Genomic DNA, 6,767 nt, shown 5'->3' on the forward strand with positions numbered 1-6,767 from the left:
AGACGCAGTGCACGGGACTGGGCCGTAAGGGTTGACGCCGACGCGATCGCAAGGCCGCGCAGGGCAAGGTGATGGTTGAAGAGCGCCGGCCGAACGTTGCGGAGGAACCTTGCGTTGTTGCCAGGCTTCGCAAGCGCGGATATACTTGAGGACAAAGCTGTACATACCGCGCCAGTAGAAGCGTTGGCGGAGCCTTGCGTAAGTTTTCAGCACGCCTGCGTGAGCACTCTCTGGGTCGGCATGAAAAGCAGCGCAGATGTCAGAGAGCATGTGACAAGGTATTACTAGAATCTACTGGCGACCATCCGGTATATAGTTGCGGCGGTACAGCAGGTTGTCTCGCACGGTAAAATGAGAGACTTGATGGCGGAGCGCGAGGGAGGGCGTGATGGTGGCAGAACCCGACGAAAGATCGAGCAGAGCAACAATCCACGGATCCTTCCGTTGCTCCGAATGCATGGACTCGACGTTGAGCGCTGAGATAGCGGTGCACTGTGCCGAGAGAGATGCTGTATCATGGGGTAGTGGAAAGCGAGAAAGGGCGTCTGCGTCGAAGTGCTTGCGGCCAGACCTGCACACTACTTGGATATCATACTCTTGCAGCCGGAGGGCCCAGCAACCGAGCAGGACTGAGAGGTCTTTCAAAGTTGACAACAGCAAAAGCAACGTGGTCCGTGAGGACGTAAAAGGGTCGTCCATAAAGGTAGGGTCGAAGCTTTCCAAGAGTCCACACTATAGTCTGGGCTCCTGAAAGAGTGCCAGGCACTCTTTCTCAGTGGTTGAATAGTTAGTCTCGGCCTTTGTGCGGGTTCGGCTCCCGTAGGCGACAACATACTCGTTATAGCCAGGCTTGCGTTGCGCGAGCACCGCACCAAGGTTCACGCCGCTTGCATCTGTGTGTACCTCCGTAGGCGCCCAGGGATCGTGGTGCCGGAGTATCGGAAAAGATCTGAGCAACTGGCGTAGTATCGGGAATGCGTCATCACATTCGGGAAACCACTTAGACATGTTGGTGCCAACGGTGAGAAGGCACGTCAAAGGAGAGATAGCGGTCGCAAAATTGTGCGCAAAGCGATGAAAATAAGAACAAAGGCCGCTGAAGCTCCGGGGGTTCTTCAGTGACGTCGATTTACGGAATTTTGCGACTGCTCTAAGTTTCGCAGGATCAGGGAGGTCGCCGTCTATGGATACAACGTGGCCCAAGATTTTCAAGGTGCGAGCTGCAAAGCGAGCCTTTTTGATATTCAAACGAAGACCAGCGTTTTTAAGACATGTCAAAATTTGGTGGAGACCAGAGATGTGCGTCGAGAAATATGAAGAAAACACGACGATGTCATCAAGGTAGCAAAGACAAATGTTTTATTTGAGACCGCGAAGTATGTTATCCATGATGCGCTGGAAAGTTGCGGGTGCATTCACGAGTCCGAATGGCATGACCTTAAATTTCTATAGCCCATCAGGGGCGACAAACGCTGTCTTAGGACAATTGCACGCGGCCATAGGAACTTGCCAGTAACCAGATCTCAGGTCCAATGACGAGAATTACTCGGCAGCTTGTAAACAATCAAGTGCATCGCCAATTCGGGGTAAGGGTAGATGCCCTTCTCTATTACTTGGTTGAGACGGCGGTAATTGACACATAATCGAATATAACCATCCCTTTTACGCACTGGCACAACTGGAGACGACCATGGACTCTGGGATGGTTGAATGACGCCACGCTCGAGCATGTCATTCATTTGGTCGTTGATTACACTACACGACCCTCCACCGCTGAGATGCGATAAGGGCGTTGTCTGAGGGCAGGCTGGGACCCGGTGTCGACGTGGTGGGAAACACTGTCCGTACGAGCCAAGGCGTGTTGCGTACAGTCAAAGGAAGAGCGGACACCATCTAGGAGGGACAGAAGTCGGTCGCGGTGTTCGAGAGAAAGGTTGACGTCAACGCACGAATCAAAGGCCTCGGTAGCCAATTGGGAGCTCTTCGGAAATGGTGTCATGGCGTCGTGCGAAAGTCCAGAAGAGGAGACCGACAAGTCCAAACAATCCGATATGTCAATGGGTTCGACCCACTCGAGGGACTCGTCGCGAAGGAGAGTGAGCGGGTATGCGAAGGGTTTGTGCAGCAGAATATTTGTTGTACCAGCGGCTACCTCGAGAACGGCTAATGGAAGCGGTAGAGATTTGGCGATGAAGTAGATGAGGGCGTGAACAGCACCGGGGCGCCGGGCGCCGATGGACAAAACAAAGGAACCGGTGTTGAGGTGCTTGGTGGCAGATCAGTATCGCCGGCGACAGTAATCTTTAAGAGGGTGGGAGAGGCGGTCGGCAGAGTGTTGTTAAGGACAGACAGAGCAATTTCGGCATGGCGCAGTCAATGAAGGCCCCGTGGCGTGAGAGAAAGTCCCACCCTGGGATGGCATCATGACAGCAGGAAGGCTGCACAAGGAATTCTATCGTAAAAAGTACGTCCTGAGTAAAGATCCTAGCGGTGCATACGGCTGAAGGTGCGACGGGCTCCGTGGTGGCAGTACGAAGTACAAGGCCGAAAAGTGATGCGGTGACCTTTCTGATCTTACGGCAAAGCGTCACACGTGTGAAATAAATGACATAACCCGTGTTGACAAGCGCGAATGTAACGACTCCTTCAACTTGAAGTTCTGTAATGTTTGGCGGTGATAGCGAAGGTCATGGATATTTCGACAAGGGTGCAGCCGTTGCCCCCGAAGCTGAAGCACTTAGTTTCCCTCGTTAGAAGGCGGGCGACGACGCATCGGCGATATCGAACGGCGACGCGGTGATGGTGAAATACGGCTGCTGAAGTTCTGACGACCGCTACAGAAATTTAGCGACGGGTTCGAATCAGCATCATGGTGGGTTGCAGGTACATGTGGATCAACGACGACGGCCGAACGCGACAGGCGTCGAAGACAAAAGCGCGCCACGTGTCCCGCGAAACCGCAGAAGAAGCATATCGGCCGATAGGCCCACGTGCGCCATGGGTCTTGCGGCCGGAAGTACAGGGAGAGGTGCTGAGCACGGTGGCGGTGTCGAGTACGGAAGCGTCGTTGGTCTAGGGCGCGACACGACTTCAGCGTACGTCAGCGGTGCGGCAATCGGAGCGTGCTGGTGGGCTGGCGGAAAAGCCTCTGCAACCTGCTCGCGGATGGTCTGCTGCATTGCCAAGGACAAAGGTTGGACAGGCTAGTGGGTGGGAGGGAGCAGCGAGAGCTGGCGGGCCACCTCTTCACGATTGAAGGCTTTGATTTGAGGCAGCAGAAACTTGTCATCAGTCTGTCCAGGAGTAGTTGCCAAACTGGAAAGGAGGCCACGTGAGGAACAGTTTGACGGGCGAGCGCTCGTTGCCGGCGTAGTTCGTCGAAGCTTTGACAGTAGGTGACTACGGCTGCAACGGTAGTAGGATTCTTATCCAGGAGCATTTGAAAAGCATCATCTTCAATGCCCTTAAGGATTTGTTTGATTTTGTCTAGCTCAATCATCGTTCGGCTCACTCGGTTGCAGAGATTGATGACGTCCTCGATATAACTAATGAAATTCTGGCCCGGCTGTTGCGCTCGTTGGCGGAGGCGTTGTTCGGCGCGAAGCTTCCGCACGTCGGACGGCCAAATACCTCCACAAGAGCAATCTTAAAGTCATTCCATGTCGAACTAGTGGCCTCCTTGTTTTGGAACCAGCGGTTGGCGACATCCGCAAGATAAACAACAACGTAGGCGAGTGTTGTCGGACCATCCCATTTGTTGTGATTGCTCCCCCGTTTGTACGACGAAAGCCATTCTTCGACTTCGGTATCAGCGGTGCAAGTGAGCACAGTTGGGTCTCGTTGACGAACGGCACCGCAGGTGATTGGTCCAATTGACGAAGAGGGTCGCTCACCGGCGTCGCCTGGCACGTTCGTGGTGGTAGCGGTGGTCAGAAGCTCCTGGGTTCCAGGGCGACAGCGTTAGGGTACCCCGCACTTCCACCAAATGCTACGACGTTTATTATTATTTAATGCTACGAGGTAAATCGTAGTAACGTCGGGTTCAGAGCAGAGAGCACCGACACCAACCCTTCGGTCTTTATCTTTCTCACTTCAGGACCCATGCGGCCGCAGTAACGCTTGTGCTATCTTCGTCCTTACATCTGGAGTACTGCCATGTTGGCCTTATCCAAGTCCTACCATTCGAGTGCTGATATTTTATTTAACACACGTCGTTTTTCCACCACGCCACACTCAAGGCTACGGCGTGCATGCAATTTCGCAGCTTTGCCCTACTGCTATCCTCTTCATACCAATGCGCACCGTTGGCAACGCTCTTTTCGCTATACATTATCACCACCACCAGCTTCCGCATGCAGAATAATAATGTACTTTGTAATGCTGACCCATTAACTGCATTTATTCAGCTGTTCATACCTGTGCACAGAAGCACCTGGCAAGTGCAGATTACGCTAAAGCGTACGTCTGCATCACATTAGCTTGTCGAGCTCTATTATATCTGAGAGCATTCTGGAAGACTCCAATGCACTGTGTAAATCATTGCACTCGAAGCTTCTTTGATATAGATGCTTGAACTTATGCAAGATCTGTTGTGTCATGTAATCTTGCATGGTAGGTAGTATCTTACATGTGTTAATAGCATGCATGTGGTGACATAGCTTGCGCTGAAGCAATACACGATAATGAATTAATCTTTATTTATTTATTGAAATTGAAGAAGTCACTGCTTCACATTTCAGCATATTCATACACGCGACTGCTTCCAACACACTAAATACTGACAGGCTCTGGGTGTCACAATCTAGATATAATTGCAAGTGTGAGTGTATGTACTAGGAAGTACAAAATATAGAGTCTTAATTTTAACGTCTAAAACGCGTTGCATAGACACGATCGACTGCACCTTCCAACCAACTTTGGTAAATGTTTTTTAGGGTCTCGCGGAACTACACGAGTAAACTCCCATATGTTAACGTCACAGCTGATCTGTGTGCTTACGCTTTCCGTGCCACAGTTGCGCAAGAGATTCATCATTATGTCAACTCGGTGCCAAACCTGGAGAGAAAGCTGGAGGATACAGCTTGCTCTAGAACAGATTGGTATGTTCATAAGTACACTCACTCACTTCGCATTTGCGAGAGTGAGTGATGACGGGCGTGAGTATATGCGAATAAGAGCCAACGCGTGTGAGTGGAAGTATAATTGTCAGTGAGTGGGCGTTAGTACATAAATGCGAGTGAGCGCCATTGAGTGGGTGTGAGTAGGAGCGCGTGCTACTGAGTGTGCTTGCCTATTCTGAAAAACAAATACACGGTCAGCGAGTGAGTGTCCACTTATTCTGCCGACCTGTGTGCTGTAATGTTATCATCGGCCTACAAAGCCACCAGCTTTGACTGTGCAGTCTCCGACATTGGCCCAATTTATTATTACACTATCTCTAGGGTCGGCTTGCTTTACGTGGCATACAACCAACAACGCTCCAAATCTTAGAGGAGTAAGCATAGTTTATATCCCATAGACTAGCTGAACTCGCCCACACGCTTTGTACACCTGCCTCCATAGACGACACTAGCTTGTCTACCGTAAAAAGGGCTAATTCATCTTATAATGTGAGCACGTCCGTGCATCCAGTTCTATTTTTTGGTCACAGATGGTTCCGCAAGCAAGTGAAATTCTCGGCAGAAGCACTAAGTAAGAACAAATAAATGGTGTTTTCATTGTTGGGTGCCACATGTAGTCACTGGAACTTCCCGTGAGGAAAGTGGGCAGTCACTGATGTTTCTTACTCTGAACTTGGTTCGAAAGTAACAACAATATTTCTGATCTTCTGAATTTTATCTGTGTATCCTCCGATGAAGACATTGTTATATACGATCTGCCATGTTGATACAAACAATGTGCCATGTTTGCCTCTATGTGGCAATTTCAATGCATTTATTTTTTAGAAAAAGGTAGCTATGCAGACCACTCACATTTGAACTTCCTCGTGGATGTTGTGAAAGCGTTCATTTCTGGAAACATTGACATGAGAGACGTGCCAAAACGGGAAGACAAATCTAGCTGTGTGCTTCATCGCCTGCCTCTTTCCTGGCACACATTAATGCCAGAAGCCTATAAAGCACTTCATGCGCTCATAAAGCTTGGACAGTGCGAGCGAGAGAAAAAAGCCGCCCCAAAAGTCGGGCAAAAACTATGAAATTACCTAGTTGAAAATTGAGTAGGTGACTGACCATGGTCAAAATGAAAATAAAATGTTTTGGGATCCACACGAATTCTTTGTTAACAAAAATTTCTGCAGGCGTCTCAAGCAGCGCAAGAATGATGTTGCCAAAAGCCACACAGTTACAAATGCCCTCGCAGAGCATGCCGAGAAGACAGGTCACAAGCTAAGCTGGTATAACGTGGGCATCCTGGCCACACAAAACTTGATAACGGGGCTTGATCTCGAGTCATTAATATTTTAAATCGATAATGCAATCAATTGATATGTCATTTTAAACTACATGTATTCCTAAATTCTGCATCATGCGCTCAATGCTACTGAAGAAACTTCTGCTTAGCCGACATTCCATTGTGGACAAGGGATCCGTATGGATGACAAAACGCCATTTCATTTCGACCGCGGTCAGTGACCTGCTCCATTTGTAACAGTGATTTTACCTGATCAGACGGTATTTCGTCAGACTCTTGACTACGGTGCAATACCTTGTTTTGAGATGTACCTAACTGAGGCCTTCCTGCATGAATTGTAATACCAATTGGCAGTT

The sequence above is a fragment of the Dermacentor andersoni genome, chromosome 2 (assembly GCF_023375885.2).
Source record: "Dermacentor andersoni chromosome 2, qqDerAnde1_hic_scaffold, whole genome shotgun sequence".
Classification (NCBI taxonomy): Eukaryota; Metazoa; Arthropoda; class Arachnida; order Ixodida; family Ixodidae; genus Dermacentor; species Dermacentor andersoni.